Source organism: Acartia tonsa, chromosome 14 (assembly GCF_053477335.1).
Source record: "Acartia tonsa isolate MP-2025a chromosome 14, ASM5347733v1, whole genome shotgun sequence".
NCBI lineage: Eukaryota > Metazoa > Arthropoda > Copepoda > Calanoida > Acartiidae > Acartia > Acartia tonsa.
In genome coordinates, this window is record NC_137273.1 from 26,209,661 (window position 1) to 26,225,660 (window position 16,000).

A 16,000-nucleotide genomic window follows, 5' to 3' on the forward strand; every position below is an offset into this window, starting at 1 on the left:
TTAGTTTGTACCAACCAATTAATATTTAATAAAAGTCTCCAAAGTTTTTAAACCAACGAATTAGAGAACTTTAAGATAAACTTATTGGGTCCTTGCAGTTAAAATTTTACATTATTCTAATATTTTAAGTTTATGTTAGATTTAAAGTTATGGCTACTTGGGGGACAAAATGTGGGAGATAGTAATTTATCTTCCATTTGTATATCCCTGTTTCCCTGATTATTTCACACGATGGCCAATTGTTTCACAAAACTTTTGGGGTATTTTTTTTAATGATGACCAACGAGAACAGAACAAGATGGAATGCATCCAACTATAGCAAAACTTTTAAAATGATACTCTAAATATACCATGACAAGTTCTTCAATTGAAATATAGAAAGAATAATAAATATATTTATTAGCGGCTTCGCCCCTACCCTCTAGGGACTTTGCCCCCAAGAGGTAATTTAAATTTTTTCTTCAAAAAATCAAGTAATTCTGGTGCTGCCATTTATTATGAATCAACTGCCTCAAAATTTTTTTTGCGGGAATTTGCTACTATAAAGTTGGGTGATGATTACCCCCCCCCCCCTAATAAAATTACATATCAACATATGTTAACTTATTAATTTTCTTACTTTATTCTTATCGCTTTCTCTTTTATGTCTTTTTATTATCTCTACCGCATTTTTTTTTCCTATTCTACCTATATATATTTTTGCTCTAAAACATTTGTTTCAGTGAGGGGAGGGTACTTTTCTCTTAAACCCCACGGCAATAGCCTAAAACCTTTCTTGTACTATTACCAAAATTCCCTAATAAATCTGTTCAGCCGTTTGGAAGATTTTTGAACACACACACACCTCACTGCTTATAAGAATATGATTTATATCCTTGTTAATTTACAATCAGTATTTTTTTCTTCGGAAAACCTATCCCCACCCCTCCTCCCCTCATCTTTTTTTGATTGCGGTTTAAAATCCGAGTCCATTTAGGATTTAGAATTGGGCATCTTTAAAAAAAATAAGATACCATCACTATTCCCCCTCCCCCCCCCCCCTTCACAAACCCCTTTTGTTTTATTAAGCTATGGGAAAAAAATTGGGCCGTGGGAAATGTTATTGGGGGAGGGGGGGATAAAGCGCATCATCTCGTAATCTATACACACTCATATATATACGAGCAAAGGATGTTCGTGAAGCGATCCTTCGATCGTGGCGACGCGTCGCGATCTTAGGCCTACCACACACACACACAAACACACACATCTAATCTGTGTGCAAGAAGGGTAGTTTTGGTTAAACCATCATAGTGTGTACATACATACCACACACTTTTTTTGCAAGTGATTTAAGAATTATTGTGTGCAAAAAATTATAGATTGAAAAAGAACAGTGAAAATTATTGAATAATTATCATAAAAAGTGTATTTAAAACTAAACATTGGTGAAAAATATTGTTTTTGTTTATATAGTTGTGATTATAATTTTTCAATAAGGTAAGTTTTTTTTAAATCAAGTTATTTTTAAATTATCTAAATCATATCTTTCTGCAGATTAAACTTAACTTAGATATATAAACTTTATTTATATAGGATAGGTTTTCAAATAAATTCTCCTACTTTTAAATCAATTATAATAAAAAATATGAACTTATTAGCTGGATTAATAAGTTTTATTGGGTTATTAAACTAGCGTTATTAAATGATTGCTTGGACATAATTAATATATGGAGGTGATATTTGAACATGTCATTTTATGACCCAAAATTTAAAGGAAACACGTCATCTCATTCGTTGACTAAAAACTTTGGTTAGTTATATTAAATCTTGCTTTTTAAAATTCTTATGGCAAAAAAATTCAACAATAATATAAATCTAAAGGGCTATTTTGTTTATCAAGTTGGGATGAACATAAATTCCCCTCCCCTTCCAGTGAAAAAAAGCTACATAACTCTTCATCTATAATGATCTATGGAACTAATCTAATAAATATTTTTAATTTTTTTAAATTTTATTTTGCGTTTAAGTGTTGTGGTTTTAGTACAGGGATATGTTACCTGACAAAAAGAAATAATTTGCTTTGAACTTTTCCGCCATTAAAAATAACTAAAGCTTAAGAAAGATGTCATGTCTATTATAAGCCACCTATAAACACTTTTATTCAATTATCAATTACATTAATTAAATCATAAAAACATAGAAATACAAGTTGCCTCGCCCTTAAAATCTAGGGGAGGACAAGGGAGTTAAGAAAATTCCCCAAAACACCCTCAAGACATTTATAAAGCTACCCTGAAAAGGACAATCAATTCGGACTAGCATTTTCTAAGATGTTAGCTTCAAACAAAAAACCTTACTTCTAAATATTAATATAGGAATACTCATGTTAATAAAATAACTATACAAAATTTTGACAGCTATATGGGTAAAAGTTTTAGAAGGCAGAAATCTTGTGGGTAAAATAGTTTTTTCTTCAGGGCTTTATCCCTATCCAAAGAATTGCGGTTAGGTCATTAAAGTCAAAATTAATTCAAGCTTTCTCAGACCAGATGAGGTGTGCAAACTTTTTTGCACATTGCATATTTTTTATTACATGCGCTAAAATTTAAATAGCATCCACGGCCCTATGCCTGCAGGTACTAACTTCTCTTTTTAACCTAACCTAACCTAAATTAACCTATTTTCTTAATAGTTGGGAATTTAAAATGTTATATTTTTAAAGCTCCAATTGAATGTTTTTTTTGCTTGTTGAAACGCAGCAACGGTAAAAATTGAATTTTGAGGTTTTGTTGGCCGAAAATTTACATATTCTATCAATATTTAGACACAAATTAATTTACTATTTTGTACAATTTTAAATTTTCAATTTGTAAAAAATCTCCCAATGTGTTTTTGAAAAATGTTCCAAAGAAGAACTTAAAAAATATAGACATGTTAGAAACATCCTATTGGTTTTAAACTTTCCTTGACAACGTTTATTTTCATCGTTTAAAGCATTTTTTGTGAACATAATGTTAAATAATTAACCCTTGTATCTCGTTTATACTTAGTGATGCTTGTCCTACTTTCTGATTTTTGTCTGTGTTCAAATGTTGTCATCCTTGTTTCAGGTAAAGTTTCTATGAGATAACTATTAATAATATGCAAATAAATTTTCCTTTTGACTAAGACAAAAAATTATCTTATCAGAAATTAAAATATAGAGTAATCGTAAATTTTTCCACAAGTAATTTAAGTCTAAAGAAAGTCTAATTATGTTTATCGCCAATGGGGGTGTATAACCATTGTCTTGTTCCTTTAATATAAATCGAAATATTTTCCCTTGGCATATTGGAAATCTATGTAAATATTCATAATATCATGTCTATGACCTGTTTCTTATTAGAAGTCTAAAACATGCATATATACATACGAACAAAGTCAAAAAATAATTTAAACTAATTTTTAAATTTGTATTCTTAATTTTTTAAACTAATTTTAAAATTCAAAAATGTAATTCTACAAATTTTAGCAACATTCAAACTATTAATATTGATACTATAGAGATTTTAAAAGACACACAGACGGACACACATCTTAATACTTAAAACTGAAGAAAACTAATGTAATACATTCCTTCTTTTCTACAAAAAAAATGTTAAATATTTGCATTCGCTGATATTTTTCTCCCGATTTTTTACGTGTGCTTTTACCATTTGAAAATCAAATCATTTTTGTGTTTGTTGAATTTTGGACCCTCTTAATTAATGTTATATAAAATGTTAAGCGATTTTGCACTTAGCTTAAGATCTCAAAAACTAATGAACCAATTTTTGGAAAGTTCGTATAGTTTCTATGAAGATTTTTGGCTATTTCATTTCTTTCCCTACCTCATGGAATATAGAGCTCCTAGATGCTAAGGGTGCTACCGCTAGTATTTAAAAAAAATATCACTTTCGAAGTCAGTTATAGCGTAGATGCTGATGGGTCATTTTATTTTAAATTCTTTGAGACATCAATATTAAATGGCGGCCAAGAAAATATTTATTTACTAACGCGTAATGTACCCTACAGACGAACAAAGTGAGTTATAGGGTAGAATTACTAAAACTTTGTTTACTGTTTATAGAGTTGCTATCCTTTCCAAATTGTGCCAAATTGTTACAGTAATCTCCCAACATGGTTCGAAATCTTTTAGACAATTCTAACATTCCTAAGTTAAAGACTATAGATATCCGTAAGAAACTGATAGAACATGACTGTAGAAAAGCTTCACATTAAAAAAATGCCAATTTACTGGGAAAATGAACTTAGTTATGATTTTTTAGCCTGATTTGATTCAAAATAAAAACAATTATTTTTTACAAATACTATTAAAGCAGCAAAGATATCATACAATTTTGTTCACATTTTCAGTAAAAGTAACATAAAAGATTGATATCTTAATAGTTTGTAAAGATAATAAGGAATAAGACAATGGTTGATAAATTTATTTACATCCCCAATGATGGCAAACAAAATTATATCTTCTGTGGCTTAGACTCTTTGGTTAAAAAAGATTGAGCACTACTAGTTTTGAAACTTTTGAAACCAACAAACAATAATTTTAAGTCAATGGCAAAAAATGGTTGTGGTTGTCCTATTTCATACAGTAGTAAGGTTTTATCTTGTCTGAAGCATGAGATTAATAACTTAATTAACTTTCATTGAAGCTTCACATAAGTAAGTGATATAGTTTAAGGCCATTTTATATCTAGATTTTAGCTTTAGGTTGGTTTGAGGCTTTTTTTGCATCTATATGCTAGGGCGCAACCGCTAATAAGTCTTTAAAGCACTATTTAATCTTTATTAAATACTTTTAAGCTACATTACATATGCATTTTTGTTATCATTGTTATACTTATGTCTTTAATTCCTTGTTCAATTAAAATTTCTAATTGTCCATTGTATAGGATTATTGAAACAAGAGCAACTATTTACAAAAGTATATCATTTAAAAACATAAAAGTTATTTTTAGTAGATATTATTATGAAACACTAAATCAATATGATATAATATTATTTATAAGAAAACTTTTTCAATTAAAAGCAATTTATACCCTAAAATTTTCAAAATCTGCTACTTTTCAGTCATTTTTTAACACATTGACAGACCTATATTGTTATATACCTATGTTAAAAGTAATTCATAAACAAGGATAACAACATCGATAAATACGAAGTTTTATAGGCGAGACTAATGAAAATTAATAGATATAGAGTATCAGTGCATCAAATATTCAAAATTGTTTATAAATATGAATACAATTCTGTATTAACCTATCCCAAAATAACTTGAATACATGATTCTTAGCAGGTACATACTTACATATTTAAAGAATTAAATATAGAGATGTTTTGCTTATATCAAAGATTTTTATGAAAGTAATCAAAAAGAATACAAAAATCATCATATTTTTCAACTAAAAGGGTTTTTATTTTGCAGCTTTTACATTTATAGAGTTGTACATATATGCATATTTTCTAATCTAAAAAAAATTCTTATTATTTTTAACCACTTCTAAAGGGTGAGAAAAAGGGTTTGAAAAAAATTTAATTAAGAAAACCGCTATGGAACACAGACATGTAAATGAAATCTTAATATGTAAATTTGGGTCATGATTGGATCGTACAAAGTAACAATATCCAAATTTTTAACAAATGATTTTAATCTTATTATTGATATAATTGGGGGGGTACAAGGATTTGAAATTTTTTTTTCCAATATCAAGAATTCAAGTAATGCTATTCTTATAATATGTATTTTCAATTATAACGTGCTAAAGGGGGGTGTCAACACACTTCAAGGTTGCACATTCCTGTCGTGAATTTATGTGCACGTCACTGATATCAGCACATAATTTTGATTAAAACAAGATTTTTCAGAATTTTTATTTCTTTCCCCGCATTTTGCTTCTTAATTTTTTGCAAGTTCTTAACAGAAAATCTGTGGAATCAAAGCTTCATAAAAGTCAAAACTTAGCCTTTATGGTGTAGGGTTAATAAGAGGCTGGTTCTTTAGATATTTGTCATATTAGTACAACAGTATGATATTAAGCTAAGCTAACATGTTACTACACTGTTACGTTATAGTGATGTACTTAGTTTTAAAAATGCATTTGCATTGCTCAAGTATTTTTGCAAGATGAGCAAAAAGTCTTTTTTTCGAAACTTAATCTTTTAAAGGTACAGCTTCCATACAAACGTTGTTGTTAATTTGCCAACATTTTAACTATACTTAGATACACATTATGCCAGTTTTAACCATACAGGATAACACGTACTAATACCAACTATTCAATAAACTCTTTGAATGCAGGACATTTGTCCTGAAATCATAATCTTTGGCTTGAAAAATCTCTGCTGTTAATTGATATAAGTATAAAAAAATATTTTTATATATTATGATGTGGAAATGTATAGAGAACCAGTACATATGCGTCATTTAATGATTCATTAACAAATATGGGCTCCAAATGCTAAAAAATACATTTTTTGGGGTCAAGCATTAGATATTGATTCCTTGAAATATGGGGTTAGAAATATTATATTCCAATATACGGTGAAGTTATTAACAGTATTTAAAATGTCTCTATTATAACGCAGCAAGACTCGAACTCAACACTAGCGTGTGGTAAATCTGTTAGTTTAAATGAACATCATGCAAGATGAACTTGTAGGTTTGCGCATAAGACATTAATGTCAGGGAGGCCAAAATATTTTTCTGACTTTTGCTGCACATGGAAAGGGATAGGTTTATATGGAGTTAATTTAACAAATTTGGATCATGTTATCTTTGTGTTCAAAATCTAAGTTTTAATGTACTGAACTAAAATATGCCGTTTAACCGTTAACAGAAAAAGGGATAGAAAAAATTGGTAGGCTGGAGGCGTTCAACGCCACACTGAACCAAAAAATGATTTGTCTGTTCTGCCATTCGTTGGTTTAAAAACTTTTGTGTTGTTGTTGGATGTCTAAGTTGATTTACGATTGGTCTGCATAAAGTATTAATGTTCAAACTTTTCCACCGATAAGTTAAATCTTTTTAATGGAATATGATATTTTGTTTATCATAATTGTGGGTATATCAATTTATTCTTTATTGCTTTATACTTTAGGATGTATTCCTAATCATCTTAAGAATATTATTTTGAAATCAATTGAAATCATCAGACATACGGACACGCTAATCATTAAAGAAGAAGAGCCTCTTTTTTTAAAGTCAAATGTAAATTTAAAAAAACATAATTGTTTTAAACATCTGAAGGTAGGAATTAAACGCATTTAATACATATGCCCATGTAAAAAAAATTAACAATTTAATTTTTATGAAAATTAATTTAAACCCTCTTTGAAAAATAAAGTTTTTTAAGCAATAAAAACAAAATGTATAGAATGAGTGATTCAACGTTTTATATTATGTCAAATTGTTGTAATAGTAAGGATGGTTATTTTTTGTTCCATTTCAAGTTTAATAGAAATTTTAGAATAAACTTGAGCGGGGTTAATGCATAAATGCGTTTTGGATCTTTTAAAGTGCTTATCATTTTTTTTTGTAGCGAAGCTATTCTATGATTTGTTAGTGTATCTTTGTTCTTCTGCTAGTTGTATACAGATCTTAAGGTATAACAGCGGATAATAAATTAGCCTTCCCGTAGACTAAAAATATTGGTAGAAAAATTATGACACTGCTATTTTTTATATCTCAATCAAAATTTAATTTAAGTCACAAAAGATTTTAGCCAATGTTTTAAAGAACGTGTTTATAAACTTTTGGTACCAGTATGATTTACAGTCCTAAGTTCTCTCCCTTGAAAACTTGAATAAATTGGTTTAGTAAGAATCGAAATCGTGCGCTTCTTGAAAAACAATCTTACTGCTTTATTTTATATCCATAGACACAGTGTTTCGCCCTTTTATGGCTCATTAGTATGGCTCAATTCATCAGAGTTAATTTTGCACTTGAACTGGGAACCCTTAGATTACCAGGCCAACACCCTGCCCAGTGCGCCATGACGATTAAGGAATGAAATTTCGACCAGAGAGCTCAATCAACTTATGATGAGTTGGGAGGAAAGTACAGTTAAATTAAATACAAAATCTTCTAACTTTGGAATTAAACTTCCTTGTTTATATATTTTTGAGGAATTTGTCTCATCTTTCTTAATTTTTGGATGAGGGAAGGGTGCGGGGTTTGACTAGTTGCCCCTTTCCGCCCCCACGTTTTCTTACGTCTTCCTGAATTTATTTTTCATGGATTGGGTATATAATCCTAAAAAACATTTCTTAATATGGAAGACAAAGATTTTATAAAAGATTCAAAAAGATTTTGATGACTTTTTAAAGTCTCGGTTTTCGTTTTTTAAATGGATTATATGTAACTTGCGGCTGCGACTCTAGCATTTAGGGGCTCTATATTTAAAAGTGTATACGGCAAAAAATAGCCCAAAACCATCCTATGGCTTAAATCTCAAAAAATTGTCAATGAACATCCCAGGACCTGTATAAGGCTTCTCTTAAAAGTAGAATGCAATAAGTTCAGTAGTTTTTAAAATCTAAAGCTTCAGACAAAAAACTTATTAATTTATATAATAGGATTTAAGACTTTATTATAACTCATAGGTAAAATTTAAGAAGTTTACTTTCAAAACAGAAGTAATATAAATTAAACAGTTTTTGAAAACAAATCTGATAAAAATTTGTATTACAATTTCCGTATCCCTGCTTTTTTAAGCCCTTAATGATATGTTGTCTTAACGCATATTTGCATATCTTGTAAGATGGTATCAAAAAGTGTCCAAAAAAGTTGTTAAAAAACATCATGATTTTAAATTTTAAAATTTAAATAATGATCACTTTGTTGAGTGCGAACCAACTCTTAAAAATGTAAGTATGTCATTATCAAATATTCTGTATTTTGCTAATTTGTATCAACTTTATGTTAAGTTTCTTCATTTAATGACACTCAATTGATATATGGTTTATTTAACTACGCTTTAATGATGGTTTCATCCTTGTTTACAAGATAAATTGAAAAATTGTTTAAAATCTTTAGAGTAAGAGTTATTGTCGAATGAAAAACAAATTGTTTGTCTTTTTAGAATTATAATGAGTTGCTCAAAAGTTTGGACACTGCTGGTTTGTAGTAACAAATCAAGACTTGTAAAAAGTACCCAAATATTTTAGGGCAATTATGATGAGATAACTTGTTTATAAAAACTTTGGGTACCAGTATAATTCACAGTCTCTATCACTGTAGTTCCATTTTTTAAATAAAATCATAGATTTATATTTTCAATTTATTTATCAGCATATATTATTTAGGAGGCTAAGTTTCATTAAATTGTTATATGACATTTCTACTAAAAAAATGAATTAAGAACATGGAGTACTTTATAGTACAAAAATTCAGACATACACTGTGACATCATATTTATTTTATATAAGCAGAAATTAAGCAATATAAACAACCTACATTTAAACTGTAATTAATCATAAGATTATTACATAAAAAGTATACATTTAATATTAATTAATGTTTATTTAAAAAATCTAAATTTTGCATCGTTCTTTTTATTAATGAGCACGTTTCTGTATTTTTCTTAAAATTTAGCTAAATACTTTTCTTTGAACAAAACATTAGATAGCTTTATTGTTCATCTATGGATTTTAAACACAATAGTAGCTTCGCCCTTAGCATATATTCGAAGATGGAAAAAATAGCCAAAAATACCCAATATAAAAGCCTAATTCCATTCTGGGACCTATGTGAAGCTTCCTTGAAATGGAGAACTCAATCGGATAATTAGTGTAGTTATTAAACTTCAGTCAAAAAAAAACTTACTTCTTTACATTATAGGATATGCTATGAGCTAGACGTACAGTTATGTACTTATTAGTATATTATACATGGATCTTTAAAGTATAAGTCAATTGATTATATATTGTTGCACATCCCTATTGATGATAAACAAATTTACTTCTTCTGTAGATTAAATTTTTTGCTGGAAAGTTGAGATACTGCTAGTTTGAACCAAAGAATAAGAGAACGTGTCTATTAAACTTTGGGTACCCATTTAATTTACAGTCTAATCCCACCTTCCTGATTTTATATGAATGTTTTTATAAGCTATGAAAATAATTATATAAGAAACATTCTCATATGATTACTGTACTGAGGTGGATTCTTTAAAAAAATTGCCCCACTAATCGCTTAGTGGGACAAAATTGTTTTCGTAAAAAATCCTCCAAAATCACATAAATAATCATCAAAAATTAAATAAAATCTTATGTTCATAACCCTTCTATGATTTTGTTTAATTTTTGTAGATTTTAATGTGATTTTGGTGGATTTTTAACGAAAACAATTTTGCCTTACTAAGCGATTAGTGGGGCAAATTTTTTTAAAGAATCCACCTGTGATATTTATATCAGGAAGGGGGAGGGCATTGGACTTTAAACTATACTTACCCCAAAGTTTAAAAACTTGCGGGTTTAAGTAAAATTGATACATCATTGGAATCACATTACCAGTGGCAAAGTTTTTCAACCAATAATTAAAATTCAACCCTTAATATTTCTGTATATATACAAATTATACATATATGATTTTTAAGTGTTTGTATTTAAAAGATGTCTTTTTTAGTTTTTGATCTAATTTAAGTCTTTTTAGCCGCCGAAAAAAAATATATTAAAACATATTTTGTTCAGAGTTCTTAATTTCACACTTATTTTCTCCTTGTCACTCTGGTACTAAGAAATTTGTAAGCAATTTCAATGGAAAAAAAGAAATGAAAAATATGGTATTTTTCATTTGATACAAGTTAGGATCGCTATTTTGGATTACGGCTTCCTTTTTAATTTTACAATATAGACTCTTTCGTTTGTTTGTTTAACTTTTTAGGCCAGTTTAGGTTAGGTTATTTAGGATACTAGGTTGCCCTAATTGGTTAGGACTCCCCTGCAAGTGATGGGAAGATAAATTACCCCCACCCCCTTTTCAATTTATTTTTGATTTAAATTATGGGTTGTGAGTTTTTATTGCCTAAATTACTGTAAAGAATACAAAATTAATTAACATACTATATAATATTCAATGTATTTGATTGTTAAAAAGTTAGAAGCAAAGTTTTCCTTCGATTGAGTTTTCAAGCTTCAAATATGTCCTATGGTGGTTTTAGGCTATATTTCTTGCATTCCAATATTGAAAAAAAAGAAAATGTAGGTCGCGAATATAATATTCTTTAAAAAATCATAATGATATTCTTTGTAAAAATGTCGTAGACATTTCAATACAAATTTCACCCTCCATTGAAAGTTGGGAGAGGGAAAATGTTTTTATTTTCTTATAATACAATATTATACTATTTCTCTGAGGATAAGACAATGGATGATAAATTGATGTAGTGCCCAATTACCAAAAAACAAATTATATATCTGTAGATAAAAACTGTTTTATGGAAAAGTTTAAACACTGCTAGTTTGTACAACGCAATCAAGATTTTAATCTAAGAACAATTTTATAAAACTTTTACCTCCCATGATAATTATTATTACTTTTAAACTCTCAAACAAACGATTATTGTGAATATATGGCTATATTAAAATAATAAGGTTATGGTTGACCTATCATCGATATATTTAATGACAAAAATCCTAAAATTCTAAAATATATGCATTAACGACTTATTGAAAAGCTTCAACTCATTAAATATTAATTTTAAAACTAAATGTTTATAATTTTAAATAAACACACTAAAACACTAAAAAGTGATTTGATACGTTTTTTATTATATTTATTTTAACTTTAGGGTCCATGGATGGTAATAGGTTTCAATCTTTGCATGAACCGCGTCATAACAAAAACATAAGATATTAATACCTAATTATACCTAAGTCATTCACATAATTATAAGAGAAAGGAGAATGCATTGGCTCAGTCTATAATCAGCCGGAGCTCATCCCCACGCACTCTTTTTAAAACCTTCCACACGATGAATTTTTAAATCAAATTTCGGGAGGAAAATTGATTTACTTACAAGTTTCCTATCCCTACATCCCTGATTGTTAGTGTATGTATGCAGGGAGGAAGGGACATTGGGTTGTTTATTACACTAGTCCCCAAAGTTTAAAATAATGTTTTTTTATTTGTTGGCTTTACAAGTTTGGGAACTTTTATTGAATTTTGATTGGTTTATTATTAAGTTGATTGTTCAAACATTTCAACCACTAATTGTATTCTAAAGAGGGGGTACGTTTGTGTATCATCATTGGGGATGTACATCAATTTATCGTACATTGTCTTATCCCTGGCATGCATGTTTATATTCATATGTGTGTTTATGTGCTTAAATGTCAAAAAGTTGATATGGGGGGGGGGGGGGGGGATATTCCGGAAGTTTTTGGGTGCACTCACCACAGACCAACCAGCTGAACTATGCACAGGAGACTTTTGGGGATAGCGCAGCAATAATGATTCTTACATTTTGATAATGGATTTTCGGGGTATAATTGAATGAAAAGAATAATATCAATTCTATAAATCTCCCCTTACCAATTAAACTATATAACTTTTTAATCTTTTTACTTTTTATATTAAAGGGGGGGGGGGGGTGTCTGCCAAATTGCAAATTAATCAAATAGCCAGGAAAACAGAGATACGACAATGGACGATAAATTAATATTTCACTCCCCCTTCCCACTTATTATTATCAGCACTTATTGTGTATTAGAGAAAAAAAAGTTAAAGGAGTTTTACTTTTTGGCATCATATGTTCAAATTAAGGTAACCAATGGCTGAACGTGTTGATAAAGTTTGAGGGTAAGGTTCATTTACTGTTCATATGCCTTCTCTTTAAAAACTCCTGTTCAAAAGACCTTTCGTTTGAGCATATATGTTTTATTGTCAAAAAGTTGCTTAGTAGAAATATACAAAAAGTTGCAATTTAAAACTACAAAAAATGTATAGTAGTAAGTGTGTGTTTTTCCCAAAAATTACCAAAAACGGATTATCAAACCCCCACTTTTTTAGTAAAGAATCTTATTGGCGATAGGATAGTTTAAAGTACTTATTTATTATTGGGGAAGGAAGGGTAGATCTACTCCCCCTTAGTCCCATGGAAACAGAGAAAAATCTTGCAACTTTTACTGCAAAAAGCTTTTTTACTGGGGAAAATGGTCAGGATACACAATCATAATGGAGATTTAATCAGACTGACGGACTGATTTTGTATAAACAGCAGTTTCGCTACTATAAAAATAGTTATAGCTGTTTTGTAGAAAAAATAATTTACACAAACGCACATCTTAGATATATAATATGCATGCCTGAACATTTTCATCAAAATCGTAGATTTTTCAGTTTTTTTTTAAACGTGGATTTTTGTGCACTCAAGAAATTGAAGCAATACTCTTACTCTATTTCATTTACTAATTGCTTTGTCCCAAGCCTTTAAGGCTTTGGTAGAGTATGTTATGCGTATAATAAAAGGAAGAAAGAAACAAGGAACTGTAAAATAGAGTGTAAAAAGTTGTCATACGTGTTCTACCATTCGCAGTCTTAAATACTTTGTAGGGTAAAATTTAATTTTGATTCATTAGTACAAATGACAAGTGCCAAAACTCACTTTTTAAGCATTTTAGCCCATTGTCCCAATCCTTAAAGTCCCTTCTATAATCCCAGATTGACAAATCCAGGTTAGAGTTGTTTTCGAAAATTTTCGGTAAAGGCGGTAAATGTTAAGGTTGTCATTTTAAATAATTGAGATCTATTCGTCATACTTGTTTAACTTCCACATACCACGCTAACCTTTTTAGCAGCGCAGCTACTTAATAACAGGTCTGTTGGTCCTTCTTTGTATAGAACGGAGTACAATTTGGTAGCTAAACTATTATTAATTGGACTACATCTGGGATAAGACATGTGAGGATGAATTTATAAACGTGTCCAATGAAGTTCAACAAAATTAAACCGTTTTGTGAATTAAATTTATTTATAAAAAGATTGTACACTACTTGTTTGAACCAACCAATCAAGAATTATTAATAGTACTCAAAGGTGGTTTCTTTCTTTTGGCTGATTATGTTAGGTTATATTGGGAACTGTTTAGCACCTCAGGTTTAAACCCCGCAGGGTTAGGTAATGCATAGGCAAATAAACCACCCTCCCCCATTACTTTTAATACTTAATTTTTTTAAGTAAAGGGTGGGTAGAATGGGCTATAACCCAACAATAATTGTTTACAATTTCATTTTCTGAACCCACCAAGTGCTGTTATCAGCGTCTTTTTGCAAATCACTGAAATTTTCTTGAATGATAAAAATGTTTATTTTCATGGCAAAAATCACAACATGTGCAGGAGTAAAGAAGATTGGTTTTTAAACAAATTTTATACACTTTTTGTTTAATTTCATAAAAAAAATTTAACAGAAAAAGATGAATAAATGGCGTCAATTTATGTTAATAACATGGAAATATTGGTCAGTTCGTTCCTCCAGTAGAAGAGTAAGGAATATAATAAATGGGTAGGTTGTAGGATATAATTTTTTTTTAGTTAGCTACAAGTTTCACTTTATTAGAGTACATGATAATCTGGTGTAAGATCCAAATAATAATAAATCCATTGATGTCTGAATATACAGCGCAATTGTTATTTTACTGAGGATTCCTGACGGTTCAAAAACAATGAGACCCACCTAAGATATAGAGTAGCTGCGCTAAAGAATTTTCTGTTTAATATTCTTTAAAATGAAACCTTTTGAATTGATTTGACTGATTGTCAAACCGTTGTTTGATAAGAGTTTACAAAAAATATCTAAAAATCTTGGTGTTTTCACAAATATATGTATATATAATTTTTGTATTAAATTTTTCTAGTTATACTGGGCAAAAATCAAACAAAACCTTAATTCACAATTGCCACTTCTTACTCTTGATTGGTTGATACAAACTAGCAGTGTTCAAACTTTTTAATAAGTAATTTTAAATTTTGAAGGAGGCAATTTTGTATATCATTATATTTATTAGAGGATGTACATCAATATGTCGCCAATTGCCTTATCACATAAGGTCCCTTAAGTTTAAACTATGTCTATCTAGGACAGATATTCTTCCTAAATCGACAATTTTTTGGCGCGAAATTTTAAACACCATAAAATTTCTTTGCACATTTTAAATATTGATTGAATGATGGTGGTCATTAACTTCCGCACATGAATATATTCATGAAATTTTCAGAACAGCATATTTTTACAACAGAACAATCTATACTATCAATTTCCCTTTGTTTAGCAAAAACACTGCCCCTCAAACAATATTGGCTATTTTGTAATTTTGCAGAATGCGGAAATGCATTCACACTTTATATGGCCATTACTAAGGGCGTATAATGGAATATTAATCGATCAAACAATAACTTGCTGATAATTTGATTTAGTTTAATAAACATGTATTTAACTTTTGACATTCAATGTTTACCAATACTCTAAAACTTGGCCTAAAACCATCCAAAATAACCCTTTAAAAGAAGTTTCAATATTTTGTTACAGTGTTTTGAGGGGGGGGGGGGTAATAACCCCCTTACTGGCGCAGGTCTACGCCCCCTATCGAAAAGTCCTGACACAAATTCGCACCACGTTAGATTTGTAACAGCTAGGAGACAGCCCTTTCAAATCTAGGTTACGCCCCCTTCTTCAAAATTTGAATACGCCACTCCCCCTCCTCATGTAGTAAGTAGAAATTATAAAATAGACCAAGTAGACCGAAAATGTGCGCGATTTTAAATAGTACAAAAGCAGAAACAACTAAGATCTTTAGTTTTAGCAATTAGACAGTTAGACAGACGAACGGACAACATTGTGATTTGTCTAATAGGATTATAGTTGAAACAAAATAAAGTGTTTTTCTTCTGCATTTGATTGTAAAATTGTATTTTGAATTCCAGTTTTAATTTTTATTTTAAGCAGCTAAAAGTTTGAGACATTATAATTTTTCTTGACATAT

General features: G+C 29.5%; 1 protein-coding gene across 1 annotated transcript in view; it reads left to right on the plus strand.

The window, feature by feature from the left end:
* The first annotated feature begins 1,321 nt into the window (after window positions 1–1,321).
* The window catches only part of LOC145305382 (uncharacterized), a 153,751-nt gene continuing 139,072 nt past the window's right edge, over window positions 1,322–16,000 (plus strand). The window contains exon 1 of the mRNA XM_080147000.1: window positions 1,322–1,479. The gene's annotated coding sequence lies outside the window, so the exon portion shown is untranslated. The remainder of the gene's footprint in view (window positions 1,480–16,000) is intronic.